Genomic DNA, 18,364 nt, shown 5'->3' on the forward strand with positions numbered 1-18,364 from the left:
ATTTTAAGATGGATGATTACATTTCACCGTTCAATGCTAGCAATACTTGCTGAGCAGAGAGGCATTATAATTTTTTCGATTTGCTTTATTTATGAGTTTTTATTTGTAAAAAATTTATAATATTTTTAATTACATTTTACTTTTTATTGAAATACTTGTAATATTTTGTCAATAATTAATAAGAACTACCCTAAATATAACATCACTCAGTTAAAAAGATTATACCAGATTTTTTACGACTTTAGTTTAAGTTTTTGATAGAAATATGTTATCTTTACATTGCTAAATTGTTTTAAAACATCTAATTTAAATATAACTAATAGTAGAGGTAGAACAGAATTAGATTATTATACTATATCTGTATTATGCTCTGTTTTATTTGCTTATTTTGGATAAGTTTAATTACTGTATTTTGGATAAGTTTAAGTAAAAAAACCCAAAGTTCAATTTAAAAATTAAAGTTCAACTTTTATTATTTTAAGTATTGTTTTTACACACTCCTTTGATGCTTAATTGTGTCTGATAATTTATGAAGTGAAATTATTAGACTTTCTCAAAATGAAAGAAACCATTTAGGCGAGCTGAGATAAATCGTCGTCGAAATGAAAGAGATGAGACTATGCAAGCTGAAATAAATAGTAATCAAATTGAAAGAAATCAGGCTCTGCGAGAACTAGGTATAATACACATCGCGTTGAAAATTTAGTTGTTACTTTATTATTTAGTTATACTTTGGTGCTCTACTAACTATCATATTTTCACTTTGTCGACTGTTAAAATGTGGTTTTAACTTAGTATATTTTAATTGTTTAAAGTTTCCTATGTTGATCATTAGCTAATAGTTTAAAAAGAAATTAGTTTGTCGCAATCAAGGTAAGATCAATTTTATTTTTTGATTAAACTGCAAAATTAGTTTGCACCAATAGCTGCTATGTTATTTTTATTTTGTGTAATAGCTAATTGTCTTTGTAATAAATGTCTTTTCTTACAGATTTTGACTATTTTCAACAATGCTCTAGAAAAGCATCAACAACAGGTAAATTGGTTTGAGGTGTTTTAATGTTTTTACTTCTTTTATTATGTCCTTATTTATTTTTTTTTTTTTTTGAATTAAGACACCTAACAATGCTTTTTCAGCTTATTGCAGATTAAACAGAGGGCCCATTTCTCATAAGCACTTAACACTAGAAGCCCCAAGGTCGATAAATTGATCCAAACACGACTTTGATACTTTGCTGAAGCTAAAATTTTAATGATGATAAAACGATATTTTATGACTTTTATTATTTAGATATTATTTACTGAAAAGCAGAAAAACTACATAAAAAACACATTCAGAGTTGCGGCTATAAATATTTATACCTAATAACCTTAAACTGAATCAATTGATCTACCTTATAAAAAATTTAAACTTGCTCGGTTTATTAGGCATATACTGTGTAAAGCGACACCGAGCTTTAGTTGGGAACAACTGCTCATCAAGTGTTGAAGATTTCTCAGGTATATATAGCATTTTTGACTGTTTTCTACAAATTTTGTCAGCACCCATGACGTAAGCGCAAATTTATCACTTTGGAGGAGCTCTCTACGTTCTGCACGTATATCAAATCTAATGTTTTTCATGATGTCTTCAAATCGAGAACGCGGCATAGTTTCTATAAAAGCATTTTTGACATATTTTTCAGACCATAGAAACTTACCTGGAAAGTTTCTTGTGTCTTGTGTTCATGCATCCGCGAAGATATATTAAGCCTATGAAAGTTCAATGTTGCTTATATTCCATCTTTCATTTGATAAATTGGCAGATAAAACAGTACATTTTTTGATAAAGAGTGAAAACCCTTCATTCATAATTCATAATTAGTCTAAATGCATCAATAGGTGTCAAAATATTACGACAATAAGAAGTTGTTCCGCTTTTGGCAGTAAACACATTCTGAGTTTGAAATCTTCTAGTTACCTCAACTTTTGACACAATAGTTCATTTTACATTAATTTCTACGAGTTTTAACAGTTGAATCATTACTCCCACCGCATGAATTAATACGTCATCATTGCTACTACTTTTTGAATTGTAAATAAAAGTATTACTTTCGTCGTCATCAGAATGATTATCTTCAACAACACCTACTTCGTCATTTATTTTTGTTAAATCTGATTCATCATCACTAGGCCGGGTAAATAAAAATAAGCAATTGCTTTTACTAAGTAATTGGTCAGCTTTACCTGAATAAAAACTTTAGCAGGTTTACTGAAATTTTTATTTACGTGAAGCTAAGCAATTTATTCAGTAATTGTTCAGCTTTACGTGAATGAAAACTTGAGAAAAACCGATATTTTATTTACGTAAAGGTGACCAATTACTGAGCAAAAGCAGTTGCTCATTTTTATTCACCCGGCCTATTGTCAATTTCCGAGAGTTTTTTTAATATGAACAAACACTGTTGCGCCGACACACATTTCGGACGTTGATAAGTAACTGATTGGTCAATTGAATGAGGATGTGCAAAGGTTTTTGATGATGAAGCACCATCAGAGTTTGCTGAACTTAAGCATTTGGATGTTGTGATTTATCCTCTTCCGGCTAATGGCCATATAGAGGCCACATACCCAGGCCAGCGAAGACAAGTTCAGCTCACTAATGAGCATCACCACCCACTTTGCTGACCAAGAGTAAGTGAGTTTAGGAAAAATGAAGAAAGTTAGAGCGAAAGTCAGAAGAAGTCCAGTTAGAAAGATAGCATAGAGAAAGCGGACAGATGTTGCACGAGATGTTAGAATGTGCAATTTAAACTACACACAAAATTGGCTTTAGCAATTTAATGCGTATTTAAATTGCTTAAATTGAAAAATTTTAAAGAATGAGGAGAGTGATCGGAAAAAAAATACGCTGCATCTATAATTAGTTTTTTGTCGTTGGTTAATCTGCATAATTGGTTATAATTGATAATGCAAATTTAGTTAAATTTTTTTGTAAATATTTACTTTTCTTTATATATTTTGTTTTATTATTATGTATAAATAAATTAAATCTCTGTGGTGTATTTTTTCCTTTTTTAATTCGATTACTTTTCTTAGACTAATCAGATTACGTGTTTGTTCAATATAGACAATTGAAAACTAATAAAAATTGCTATGTTTTGTTAATTTGTTAATAAATGCGTAAATTAATATATCTTTAATTTTATAAAGCTATTCGGCATTTGAAACCACAATTTGAAACCGTCATTATTCGTATTTTATCTGTGTGAACGAAAGTTTATGCTTATTTCTGACGTAAACTTCAAATTATGTAAATTTAAAATTTATATCAAATGTTACAGATTTACTTTTACTTGAAAATTTTTATTGCAGCAATATTTGTTTAATTTTGATTTATATACATTTTTATAAAGCATTTGTATGTCGTTTTATAAAGTTTAATAAGTCTTTTCTTTATTAAACAGTGTTAAAAGATGATATCGATGGTCAAGAGCACAAAGGGAATACGTCAACAAACCATTGTTTTAAGAAATCTGAATTTGAAAGTTTGATAATCTATAAAAATTCAAGATATTTTTAAATTGTCATGATTTTTAACTCAATGCATTCTTCAATTAATTATGTCTTGATTTAAACTATTTTATTTTCATCTCAATTCTTTTATTTCAATGAAATCCGCACAATAACTCAAAACCATAAAATGTTGGACGTATTACCTTTGTGCTCTTACCCATTGATATTATAGCATGCCAAATGGCTGAAGTGGGTGTTAAATCCATGGGTTTAAATCCTTTCGTTTTCAAACATCATTTTTTTTATATCTTTTCCTATTTTCTAGAATACAAAGTAAAACATATTTAAAGGTCTATAGATGTTATGTTCATAACACATATAAAGATATTAAATTCTATAACAAACGAAAGAGCTCTCTCTTTCGTTTGTTATAGTATTTAATATCTTTATATGTGTTATGCACGTAACATTAGAATTTATTAAAAAAAAATTATTAAATTTATTATATTTAATTTTTAAGAGAATTTTATTTCTCACTTTATTAGAGAATTTGCTGAAAAGCTTTTTAAGATTTCTAAAAACATGAAAACACCGTTAGAAATTTGTTGCACGTATGTATTTAGTAATAGGTTAAGTGTATACATTAAAGAGACAACTTTCTTATAGAAAAATGATTTTAGATGTAAACTTTAATTACCCCCCCCCCCTCTGATTTTAAATCTAAGCATTTTTACAAAAAATGATTATTGGTAACATGCTTATATTAAAAAAAGAATAATGGACTAACTTTTTTTTTGAAAATCCATATTGTTGCCATGGTAACCACAAAATACCCCTTAAATGACCAAAAAATGACTTTAGGCCGGCCAAAATACAAAGAAATTGAGTCATTTCCACCTTGCCATACTAAACCATACCCAGTGAAAAATAAAACCGCGTCCCACATGGGTTCCGCGTGGGTTCCGTGTGGGATTAATGGGATTTACGTGGGACGGATTTTCCCATGTGGTATCCGTATGGAAATTTGTCACCTTAAACCCATGTGGGTAATCCCACATGGGTTACATGTGGGAACCATATGGTATTTATACACATGGGAAATCCCACGTGGGTTTCCTGTGGGATTTGCATGGGAATTAATTTGAAAGCTGGAAATTAAAAAAAAAACTTTAAAAAACTTTTTTTTTTAATCGACATTGCATTGCGTTACGTTTATATTGTGTGAAAATATTTTATAATAATATAGAGAATGGCAAGCAAGTATGTAAGTACCACGAATAATGTTTATCTTTCTTTATAGAAATAAGATTAAGATTTGTGCAAATAGACGTATTATTAGGATAATATAATAGTCATTTGAATATAGATCTTGAGTAAATTATTTGCAAACAATAAACTGATGCAAGTTGAAATGTTGTCAAAAACCAATCTTGCATGCATGGGACACTGCAGTGTCCCACAAAGAAATGCAGGTTTGAAAGTCAAAGAATTCCCAATTTTCTTTAAAAAAAAAAGAAAAAAATAGGATAGAGATGGGTTTCTGTAACTTTTTTTAAGCTCCAAAACTTTTAACTTTAGATATAATAAGGTCCTTAAGACTTAAGGGACTTACGAACTACATTGAGAAACAAAAACAGGATATTTACAGAAACTTTTCAATTTCTAATTTGGAGTACCACAGTATTATTGGGAATAAAGCCTCTGGGTCCAGTTTTCAAAGTAAAATGATCTAAAGTAATGTTTAAATAAAATAATATGCTTTAAAATGCATATAGTTATACATATAACTCCTGATAGTTAACTATATGTATAACTAGTTATACATATGATTTGTTATAAAAACTTATTTTTTAAGGTTATGCTTGAACAAATTAGTACCAATTAATTCAAATTCAGGATTTAGTTCAAGTTCAAGTTAAAGTTCTTATTTATTCATTGTTTTTGTTAATTTTATATTTATTTATTCAAATTTATCAGTTAGTACTATTTTTTACTACATTAAGAATGTTTATCATTGTTGAACGTGATTTTATTAGTAATTTCATTTCATTTTCAACATATTTTGACAACACCCTTTATATTTTAAATGATGAAAGCTTTACTTTTCTATTGATGTTAAATTTATTACGTTTCAATAACTCAGATTGAATCTTAACTGATTTATTGTAAGCTTTGTAGGGGGTTGTTGTATATCAAATGGTATTGTAAATAAAGTAAAAATTATATATATATATATATATATATATATATATATATATATATATATATATATATATATATATATATATATATATATACATATATATATATATATATATATATATATATATATATATATATATATTTATATATATATATATATATATATACATATATATATATATATATCATTAAAACAATAAAATTTATACAAAATTTCACTTTAAAACGAATACCATTAACATTGTGATGATAATAGCATTAGAATACTAGTATTTATGTATTATTATTAAACTATAAATTAATAGTTTTTTAATTCATTTTATAAAATAGAGACTGACAACTGATAATTAATGGAAATAAATACAAATTATAAAAATCATGTAAACTTCTTTTATTATAACTAAATACTATATTAATGTTAGTCTACAAAGTTAAAATCAATTTAGAGCATTGTTATTAGTTCTTTTGCGATTCGCACTGTTTCTCAAATTTATTGTCTCTCAAATTTATAAAATAGGTGGTCAAAACTTGCTCAATAGGTAGGTTTTCAGCATAACAATGCTTTTTTCTTACAGTTTCTAAAGAGAAATATGGCAAATTGATTACTTATTTTACCTAAATCATAGGGTCATCTATGCATAATGATGTCAGATGATGACCTGTTTATTGAACACCTTCACCCTTTCTCAACTCTCAAACTCAGTCAATTTTTTGCTATCTCCTATCGAAAATGATGTCAGTTTTTGTTATCATATTATGATGGTATATCTGAGTTGTTAATGTAATATAAAAAATGCATATACCAATTTTTTTCTGGTTCAATTATACATTTATTTTCAACAGTACTATAAGTAAAAAAAACAAACATAAATTCTTCTTTCAGATAAGCAAGCTAATTTCTGAATTTAAATTGTTTTTCCTAGGATCCTCTACAGTTTTAAGCAACAAAAGCAAGAAGTTTTTAGACCACATTGTTGGTGTAAATACCTCTAAAACCTGCTCATAGCTAGCATAAATTGTTTTATTTTTTTTTTTGAAATAAAATATTTTACTTTTTTTTTTGATTCAATTTTTTAATTGACATTACTTTGGTCTCAACATCCCCTCCCCATTGTCAATTATTGTTAAACTCACACTGCCCCTCTATCTACTGGCATCATTTATGGATGATCCCATAGCCTGAATTATATATATATATATATATATATATATATATATATATATATATATATATATATATATATATATATATATATATATATATATATATATATATATATATATATATATACATATATATATATATATATATATATTATTTTTACTTTATTTACAACACCATTTGATATACAACAAACCCTTACAAAGCTTACAATAATTCAGTTAAAATTCAATCTCAGTTATTGAAACGTAATAAATTTAACATCAATAGAAAAGTAAAGCTGTCATCATTTAAAATGTAAAGGGTGTTGTCAAAATATTTTGAAAGTAAAATAAGGTTACTTATAAAATTACGTTCAACAATGATAAATATTCTTACTGTAGTAAGAATTAGTACTAGTTAACAAATTTGAACAAATAAATATAAAATAGTGAAAAACAATGAACAAATAAGAACTTGAACTTGAACTAAATCTTGAATTTGAATTAATTGGTACTAATTTGTTCAAGCATAACCTTATAAAATAAGTTTATATAATAAATTTTATGTATAACTAGTTATACATATAGTCAACTATCAGGAGTTATATGTATGTAACTGCATGCATTTTAAAGCATTTTATTCAATTTATATATTACTTTAGATCATATTACTTTGAATACTGGACCCAGAGACTTTATTCCCATTTACACTGTGGTACTCCAGATTAAAAATTGAAAAGTTTCTGTAAATATCCTAATTTTGTTCCTCAATGTACTTCGTAAGTCCTTTAAGTTTTATGAACCTTATTATATATAAAGTTAAAAGTTTTGGAGCCTAAAAAAAGTTACAGAAACCTCCCTATCTCCCCCCTATTTTGATTTTTTAATAAAGAAAATTTGACTTTCAAACCAGCATTTCTTTGTGGGACACTGCAGTGTCCCATGCATGCATGCTTGGTTTTTGACAACATTTGAACTTGCATCAGTCAATTTTTTGCAGATAATATACTCAAGAACTATATTCAAATATCATATGAACATGTTAGAAAATGGTCATATGATATTTGAACATCACAAATTTAGTAATATTGTTGTGATAAGTTATATAAATAATACCATAATAGATTATGATATGAAAATAAGATAGGATATGAAGGCAATGATCAAAGAATAAATTTACTTATAGAAATTTAGATGTTTGTTTATTAGTTTTAGAATATTATATTATGTGTGACCACAGCCTTCTATAATAACAGGCCTTGACATCGTGCAACAAAGTTGTTAAACTGAAGGCCAATTCCTAATACTGTGTTTATATTTTCATCTTTTAACATTAGACGAAAGTTTATGTTCACGCTTTTTTAATAAATCTTTAAAATTTGATTGGTTTATAAATTAGATAGCGCAACTTCACGACGATAACGTTGTAAGGTTCAAGGCGTTACATTGTAAGGTAATAATATTGTCAAACTAACAATAAGTTTTTTTAATAATTAAAATGCCTTTAAAATGCTGTGTATCTCTTTGCAAGTCGAACTATCACTTAACTACTACAAAAATATCAATTTATACAACTACAATATCAATTACAACTACAACAAAAATATCAATACTCAACTACAACAAAAATATCAATTTATAAATTCCCGAAGAATCTAGAGGAGAGAAAAAGATGTAGTGAAGCTATCCCAAGAACTGGTTTTATTGTTACAGACTATACAGCAGTATGTCAACTTCATTGGCCAAATGAAGCACCTTTTGAAAGCAAATATGGGAAGCAATGACCTTTAAACTCACCATCTGTTTTTAAAAATATTCCGCTTAGTTGTTTAGCCACACCAGCAAGTAAAGTTAGAAAAACTGTAACTTCAAGCGGTTTTCGAAGCATTTTACCAGATGAGTTAAATGATTTTCTAAAAGAGGATGAACTTGTATTTGACAATATTCAATCTTTGTTAAGTGATAGTAACTATGTTATTGTTTTCCAGCTTAATAAAAAAAAGTTTACACATACAATCAAAAATGTACAAACTTGGTGTTCCATTATTTATTTTAGTAATTTTCAATGATTATTCATTTGTAGTTAACCATAATGGCACAACTTGTAATATTTCATCTTTAGCTGTAAACAAATTAAAGTTAAAAAAAACAAAATCAGCTTTATTTGAAGCAGTTAGATTTTAAAAAATAAAGAAAGTTTGCTTCAGTCAAATATTCTATTCGAACACCTTTATGCTATGAGAAAAGTTAATGTTGGTGAAGTTTTATATACTTCAGATATTATATGTAGAGCATATGAGTATTTAGCTATGCAACGAAGTTGCACAGCAAATATGATTGAATATCATTGTTTGTGTATTGACTACAAGTTGCCAAGTATAAGGACTTTAACACGATTGACTTCAAAAATAAGCTCAATGGAGGACCTAAGTTTCATAAATATTATTTTTATGAATTTAAATCCATTGAAAAGATCTTCCATACTACTAATTGATGAGGTCTATGTCAAAGCTTCATTACTTTACCAAAGAGGTGCTTTGTTTGGTCAAGCAGTAAACTACCCTGAAAAGTTAGCTAAAACAATTTTATCATTTATGATTAAATGTCTTTTTGGAGGTCCAGAATTTATATGTAGAGCTCAACCTGTTGCAAATCTTCCCTCTGAATTTCAGTTTGCTCAATGTCAACAAATTGTTGAAATAATATTGAAAATAGTAAGACAATTATTAATTATCACGGTTACCATCAGTAATTATTGGTAATAATTATTGATGGTAACCGTGTAAATCAAAGATTTTTTGGAATGTTTAAAACAGTTGATAGTAAACCATGGTTAACAACATCAGGTATATATTTTTTGTATGATTATGTGCATCTCTTAAAATCTATACGAAACAATTGGTTGACAGAAAAGACTGACGAACTTCAATTTTTGAACAATAAAAACTGGCTTTGGCTAAGTGGAGTGATTTAGAAACTCTATATAAAACTGAGTGCAATAGTCTTTTTAAACTCTCTAAACTTACAGCTAAATCAGTTTATCCAAAACCAATAGAGAGACAATCTGTAAAGTTTTGTTTGTCTGTTTTTTGCGAAGAAACAGTAGCTGCATTAAGAATGCATCCAGAGATTGAAAATAAAGCATTTGAAGGTACTGCTGTATTTATTGAAAAAATAACTTTTTTTCGAATGTTGGTAATGTCGAAGCACCTGGTGCTGGCATTCGGTTTAGAAATGAATTATGCGGAGAAATCCACTCAGTTGTTGATCAACAGTTACAACTGCTACGAGATATTGCTGAACTGTCAAATTTTATGAAACCTACAGGTAAGCGTGTAAAACAGCTTACGCTAGACACTAGCAATGCAATAGCCCATTCATGTTATGGCTTTATTGATCTTGTAGAAACTTTGTTGAGTAATGGAGCAAAGTATGTCTTATTAGGTTGGTTTTCAACAGATCCACTTGAAAAAGCTTTTTCTAAGCTTCGACAGGGATCTGGAGGTACTTACTTTATAAACGCTAAATCTGTAATTGAAAAAATTAATATTCAACATACTAAATTAATATTACAACTTGACATTCCTGTTGATGGTATCGATGGTCATACTTGTGACATATGTTTTAGAGATATTTCTACTGATGAAAAAGAACTTCTGGATAATATACATGATCTTGAAAGCTCAGTTAATAAATCTACATTAGTGGCTATAGTTTACATAGCTGGCTATGTGCAAAAAAGCGAAATAAAAATTTATGATGATACTACCAATTATTATTATAAATATGGAAGTTATCTGTATAGCCTAAACAGAGGCGGACTTAAAATTCCTTCTGATACTCTTGTCTAATGGTCAATATTTTGCTTTTTTTTTTACAAGGTGCTACTGACCCTTTATGCAGAACATTTTGTGTTACTCAGTTTCAGTTCATTGCTGCTAAATATAAATTTAAAATCACAAAAAAACAATGCAGAGTATATTCTAATATTCTGCTAAAGAATTACTCACTAATTACCACTCCCAAAATACTAAAGCTATCATAATTTATGTGAAAATTAGTTTTGTAGTTTATAATGCTATTTACTTGTTATGTTTTTTATTTTCTCATTAGCCTATATGTCTCTCAATGTTTGGATTTGTAAATATTTACCCTGTTTAGATATATTGATAAAACGTTTTTTTTGCTTGAATCAACTTTTGTTTGTGTTTTTTATTGTTGGTGATTTTTATTGTTACCATTTTCAGCAAAAAAAATTAAAAATACAGTTATCTTTCTAATATATAGATATATACTTTGTTATGGTTCTGCTTGTTATTGATACTATTTAATATTACATAAATATTCTTAATGAAATTTGAAAAACGAAAAATATGATTATCTTTTAACAATTTTTTGGTTTTCTTTTTATATTTCCGTCTTTACTAGAGATTATTATTAGAAAACATAGACTGCCATTACACCCTACCTAATATTAAAATATATCAATATAAGTAAAAGTGAAAGTTTAATCGGCCTTCAGTTTTTACGGCATTTTGCGCAATGTCAAGGCCTGTTATTATAGAAGGCCGTGTGTGTGACGAAAATGTAAAGATACTTTTGCATCCAGTGGCTATTGCACCCAACGTCTACATCATTGAAAAAGTAGGTTTTTACATTTTTGTTTGTTTTTTTGTTTAACTACTAACTAATTTTCAATAAGGATAGTTAAACTTTTGTTTAACTATCCTAATTGATCACTTTTTTCAGGATTCTCCTCATGGGTTCAAGCTCATTACGCATAATATGTGTTCAATTACCCATAATACGTTAGTCATTGTAAGTAATAAATTAGGAAATAATTATTTGTGAAACATTGTAGTCATTAATGACTTCAACCTGGCTAATAATTAAAATTGCTCGGCTAATAATGTTCCTTATTAAAATTGCTCTCTTTCTCTCTCTCTGTCTCTCTCTGTCTCTCTCTCTCTCTCTCTCTCTCTCTCTCTCTCTCTCTCTCTCTCTCTCTCTCTCTCTCTATATATATATATATATATATATATATATATATATATATTAGGGTGCATCCAACGCCCCATACATTCAAAAATTGATCTGTCCCTATTCTTAAAACTTTTTATTGGTTCTCACAAGACACCCTGTTAAATTTTTTTAAAATTGAATGAGATTTAGGGGGGCCACCTCAAGTCTGAAACTTGCAACAAGACCCTAAACAGAAGGAAAAAAAGTTTTTCAAAAGTATGACATGTTGGGTCTCAAAAGAAGCAAAAATTTATAAAAATTTCAAAAATAACAAAATTTTACACAAGAATTATTATTCTAAGTTTTATTGCATAAAAATTATTATTTTTTAACAAAAAATTAAAAAAAACCTTTTTTTTCATGTTTTTGTCAAAAAAAATTTTCAAGGTATTTTTAACAAAAAAATGATAACTATTATTGAAATTTTTATAAAGTTTCGCTTCTTTTGAAACCCAACATGACATACTTTTGAAAAACTTTTTTTCCTTCTGTTTAGGGTCTTGTTGCAAGTTTCAGACTTGAGGTGGCCCCCCTAAATCTCATTCAATTTTGAAAAAATTTAACAGGGTGTCTTGTGAGAACCAATAGAAAGTTTTAAGAATAGGGACAGATCAATTTTTGAATGTATGGGGCGTTGTATGCACCCTAATATATATATTTATATTTATATATATTTGTATTTATATTTTTTTTTTTAGAAAATGTTTGAAGAAAGTTAGAAGATACTAAAAACCTTGGTATTATGCAAGCCGAAGCGATTTTATTAATTCAATCGACAAAAAACGGCACGTAAATCGCAAAAGAAAAAAGAAAATTTTTAATATTCATTTTGGATGTATTGATTAATAGCATTTATTTTAAAATAAATTCATTTTGCAACACGTTTTTTAATTTTATAAAATTTCGCCATAATAGTTTAAGGTAAATCCCACATAGGTTATAGGTGGAAAATATCACATGTAAAAAATCAAAAATGCTACACATTTTGAATACCAAATGGGATAAAGTAGCAAATACCAGATTAAGTTAAGCTTCTCTAAAAGCTTCGATGATTAATTTTAAATTACCATTTAAGTAATTTTTAAATTAAAAGAACTTTAAAAATTATCATAGAAGCATTCGGACTTTTATTTGTCAAGTATTGACTACTTTTATACCATTTGGATTAAAATATGTGGCATTTAAGATCTATAACATGTAGTATTTTCCACCTATATCCCATGTAGGATTTACCTCATAAAACCCATGTGGGATTTACCATATGTAACCCACATTGGACAAAATGATAATCCCCATATGGGTTACATGTGGTAAAAACCCACGCGTATCCCATATGGGATTTACCATATGGAATCCATGTGGGATTTACCATATGAAACCCACATGGGACAAAATAATAATCCCCACATGGGTTACATATGGAAAAAATCCACGCGTATCCCATGTGCGCTTTTTCACTGGGTAGTGTTGTTATTAGGCAGGTCTATGATATGAGTGGAACAGATTTTTCATAACTTTTTCTCATCACTACAACAGGACGACCGAAGTTTAAGGTCAAATTATTTATCATTTTATTGACCCAAAACTTTTTTTTTTAATTTAAATAAAATCCATTCCATTCATATCATAGAGTATAATATGGACAACACTTCATGAAAATTTCATTAAAAAATATCATACCGTTCTCCAAATATATTGGCCGGCCCCAGTGAAAAAGCGCACATGGGATACGCGTGGATTTTTTCCACATGTAACCCATGTGGGGATTATTATTTTGTCCCATGTGGGTTTCATATGGTAAATCCCACATGGATTCCATATGGTAAATCCCATATGGGATACGCGTGGGTTTTTACCATATGTAACCCATATGGGGATTATTATTTTGTCCCATGTGGGTTTCATATGGTAAATCCCACATGGGTTTTATGTGGCAAATCCTACATGGGATATAGGTGGAAAATACTACATGTTATAGATCTTAAATGCCACATATTTTAATCCAAATGGTATAAAGGTAGTCAATACTAGACAAATGAAAGTCCGAATGCTTCTATGATAATTTTTAAAATTCTTTTAATTTAAAAATTACTTAAATAGTAATTTAAAATTAATCATCGAAGCTTTCAGAGAGGCTTAACTTAATCTGGTATTTGGTACTTTTATCCCATTTGGTATTCAAAACGTGTAGCATTTTTGATCTTTTACATGTGATGTTTTCCACCTAAAACCTATGTTGGATTTACCTTAAACTATTATGACGAAATTTTATAAAATTAAAAAACGTGTTGCAAAATGAATTTATTTAAAAATAAATGGTATTAATCAATACATCCAAAACGAATATTAAAAATATTATTTTTTCTTTTGCGATTTACACGCCGTTTTTTGTCAATTGAATTAATTAAATCGCTTCGGCTTGTATAATACCAAGTTTTTTAGTATCTTCTAACTTTCTTCAAACATTTTCTGAAAAAAAAAATAAAAATACAAATATATATAAATATAAATATATATATATATATATATAGAGAGAGAGAGACAGAGAGAGAGAGAGAGAGAGAGAGAGAGAGAGAGAGAGAGAGAGAGAGAGAGAGAGAGAGAGAGAGAGAGAGAGAGAGAGAGAGAGACAGAGAGAGACAGAGACAGAGAGAGAGAGCAATTTTAATAAGGAACCTTATTAGTCGAGCAATTTTAATTATTAGCCAGTTTGAAGTCATTAATGACTACAATATTTCACAAATAATTATTTCATAATTTATTACTTACAATGACTAACGTATTATGCGTAATTGAACACATATTATGCGTAATGAGCTTGAACCCATAAGGAGAATCCTGAAAAAAAGTGATCAATAAGGATAAGTAGTTAAACAAAAAAACAAAAACAAAAATGTAAAAACCTACTTTTTCAATGATGTAGACTTCTATAATAACAGGCCTTGACATCGCGCAAAATGCCGTAAAAACTGAAGGCCGATTAAACTTTCACTTTTACTTATATTGATATATTTTTATATTAGGTAGGGTGTAATGGCAGTCTATGTTTTCTAATAATAATCTCTAGAAAAAACGGAAATATAAAAAGAAAACCAAAAAATTGTTAAAAGATAATCATGCTTTTCGTATTTCAAATTTCATTAAGAATATTTATGTAATATTAAATAGTATCAATAACAAGCAGAACCATAACAAAGTATATATCTATATATAAGAATGATAACTGAATTTTTAAATTTTTTTGCTGAAAATGGTAACAATAAAAATCACCAACAATAAAAAACACCAACAAAAGTTGATTCAAGCAAAAAAAACGTTTTATCAATATATCTCAACAGGGTTAAAGTTCTTATACTTGGCAACTTGTAGTCAATAAACAAACAATCATATAAACTTCGTCGCATAGCAAAATACTCATATGCTCTACATATAATATCTGAAGTATATAAAACTTCACCAACATTAACTTTTCTCATAGCATTAAGGTGTTCGAATAGAATATTTGACTTAAGCGAACTTTCTTTATTTTTTAAAAATCTAACTACTTCAAATAAAGCTGATTTTGTTTTTATTAACTTTAATTTGTTTACAGCTAAATATGAAATATTACAAGTTGTGCCATTATGGTTAGCTACAAATAAATAATCATTGAAAATTACTAAAATAAATAATGGAACACCAAGTTTGTACATTTTTGATTGTGTGTGCAAACTTTTTTTATTAAGCTGGAAAACAATAACATCGTTATTATCACTTAACAAAGATTGAATATTGTCAAATATAAGTTCATCCTCTTTTAGAAAATCATTTAACTCATCTGGTAAAATGCTTCGAAAACCGCTTGAAGTTACATTTTTTCTAACTTTACTTGCTGGTGTGGCTAAACAACTAGGTGGAATATTTTAAAAACAGATGGTGGGTTTAAAGGTCGTTGCTTCCCACATTTGCTTTCAAAAGGTGCTTCATTTGGCCAATGCAGTTGACATAATGCTGTATAGTCGGTAACAATAAAACCAGTTCTTGGGATAGCTTCACTACATCTTTTTCTCTCCTCTAGATTCTTTGGGAATTTATAAATTGATATTTTTGTTGTAGTTGAGTATTGATATTTTTGTTGTAATTGTAATTGATATTGTAGTTGTAGTTGTATAAATTGATATTTTTGTTGTAGTTGAGATAGTTCGACTTGCAAAGAGATACACAGCATTTTAAAGGCATTTTCAAGGCATTTTAATTATTAAAAAAACTTATCGTTAGTTTGACAATATTATTACCTTACAATGTTAACGCCTTGAACCTTACAACGTTATCGTCTTGATGTTGGGCTATCTAATTTATAAACCAATCACATTTTAAAGATTTGTTAAAAAAGCACAAACACAAACTTTCGTCTAATGTTAAAAGATGAAAATGTTAACACAGTATTAGGAATTGGCCTTCAGTTTAACAACTTTGTTGCGCGATGTCAAGGCCTGTTATTATAGAAGGCCGCGGTCACACATAATATAATATTCTGAAACTAATAAACAAACATCTAAATTTCTATAAGTAATATTATTCTTTGATCATTGCTTTCATATCCTATCTTATTTTCATATCATAATCTATTATGGAATTATTTATATAACATATCACAACAATATTATTAAATTTGTGATGTTCAAATATCATTTGAACATTCTCTAACATGTTCATATGATATTTGAATATAGTTCTTGAGTATATTATCTGCAAACAATTGACTGATGCAAGTTCTAATGTTGTCAAAAACCAAGCTTGCATGCATGGGACACTGCAGTGTCCCACAAAGAAATGCAGGTTTGAAAGTCAAATTTTCTTTATTAAAAAAAAAATTAAAATAGGGTTGAGATAGGGAGGTTTCTGTAGCTTTTATTAGGCTCTAAAACTTTATATATAATAAGGTTCATAAAACTTAAGGGACTTACGAAGTACATCGAGGAACAAAAACAGGATATTTACAGAAACTTTTAAATTTTTAATCTGGAGTACCACAGTGTAATTGGGAATAAAGTCTCTGGGTCCAGTATTCAAAGTAATATGATCAAAAGTAATATATAAATTAAATAAAATGCTTTAAAATGCATGCAGTTATACATATAACTCCTGATAGTTAACTATATGTATAATTAGTTATACATAAAATTTATTATATAAACTTATTTTTTAAGGTTATGCTTGAACAAATTAGAACCAATTAATTCAAATTCAAGATTTAGTTCAAGTTCAAGTTATTTGTTCATTGTTTTTTCACTATTTTATACTTATTTGTTCAAATTTGTTAACTAGTACTAATTCTTATTACAGTAAGAATATTTATCATTGTTGAACGTGATTTTATTAGTAACTTAATTTTACTATCAACATATTTTGACAACACCCTTTATATTTTAAATGATGACAGCTTTACTTTTATATTGATGTTAAATTTATTACGTTACAATAACTCAGATTGAATTTTAACTGAATTATTGTAAGCTTTGTAAGGGTTTGTTGTATATCAAATGGTGTTGTAAATAAAGTAAAAATAATATATATATATATATATATATATATATATATATATATATATATATATATATATAATTCAGGCTATGGGATCATCCATAAATGATGCCAGTAGATAGAGGGGCAATGTGAGTTTAACAATAATTGACAATGGGGAGGGGATGTTGAGACCAAAATAATGTCAATTAAAAAATTGAATTAAAAAAAAAAAGTAAAATATTTTATTTTAAAAAAAAGTACAACAATTTATGCTAGCTATGAGCAGGTTTTAGAGGTATTTACACCAACAATGTGGTCTAAAAACTTCTTGCTTTTGTTGCTTAAAACTGTAGAGGATCCTAGGAAAAATAATTTAAATTCAGAAATTAGCTTGCTTATCTGAAAGAACAATTTATGTTTGTTTTGTTTACTTGTAGTACTGTTGAGAATAAATGTATAATTGAACCAGAAAAAAATTGATGGTATATGCATTTTTTATATTATTTTAACAATTCAGATATGCCATCATAATACGATAACAAAAACTGATATCATTTTCAATGGGAGATGGCAAAAAATTGACTGAGTTTGATAAAGGGTGAAGTTGTTCAATAAAGTGGGTCATCATCTGACATCATTATGCATAGATGACCCTACGATTTAGGTAAAATAAGTAATCAATTTGCCATATTTCTCTTTAGAAAGTGTAAGAAAAAAGCATTGTTATGCTGAGAACCTACCTATTGAGCAAGCTTTGACCACCTATTTTATAAATTTGAGAGACAGAAGTGGAAGTGCGAATTGTAAAAGAACTAATAACAATGCTCTAAATTGATTTTAACTTTGTAGACTAACATTAATACAGTATTTAGTAAAAATAAATGAAGTTTACATGATTTTTATAATTTGTATTTATTTCCATTAATTATCAGTTGTTGGTCTCCATTTTATAAAATGAATTAAAAAAATATTTATTTATAGTATAATAATAATACAT

At 27.8% G+C, this 18,364-nt stretch overlaps 1 protein-coding gene and 1 long non-coding RNA gene across 3 annotated transcripts in view; one reads left to right on the forward strand and one right to left on the reverse strand.

Annotated features, from left to right (window-relative positions):
• The window catches only part of LOC136083673 (TNF receptor-associated factor 5-like), a 156,691-nt gene that overhangs the window by 46,226 nt on the left and 92,101 nt on the right, over nt 1-18,364 (reverse strand). The gene's annotated exons all lie outside the window — the stretch shown is intronic.
• On the forward strand, nt 11,133-12,654 carry LOC136084219 (uncharacterized). The gene is made up of 3 exons (XR_010640402.1): nt 11,133-11,484; nt 11,590-11,658; nt 12,561-12,654. It is a non-coding gene; the product is annotated as an uncharacterized LOC136084219 (long non-coding RNA).

This window comes from Hydra vulgaris, chromosome 08, assembly GCF_038396675.1.
Source record: "Hydra vulgaris chromosome 08, alternate assembly HydraT2T_AEP".
Lineage (NCBI taxonomy): Eukaryota > Metazoa > Cnidaria > Hydrozoa > Anthoathecata > Hydridae > Hydra > Hydra vulgaris.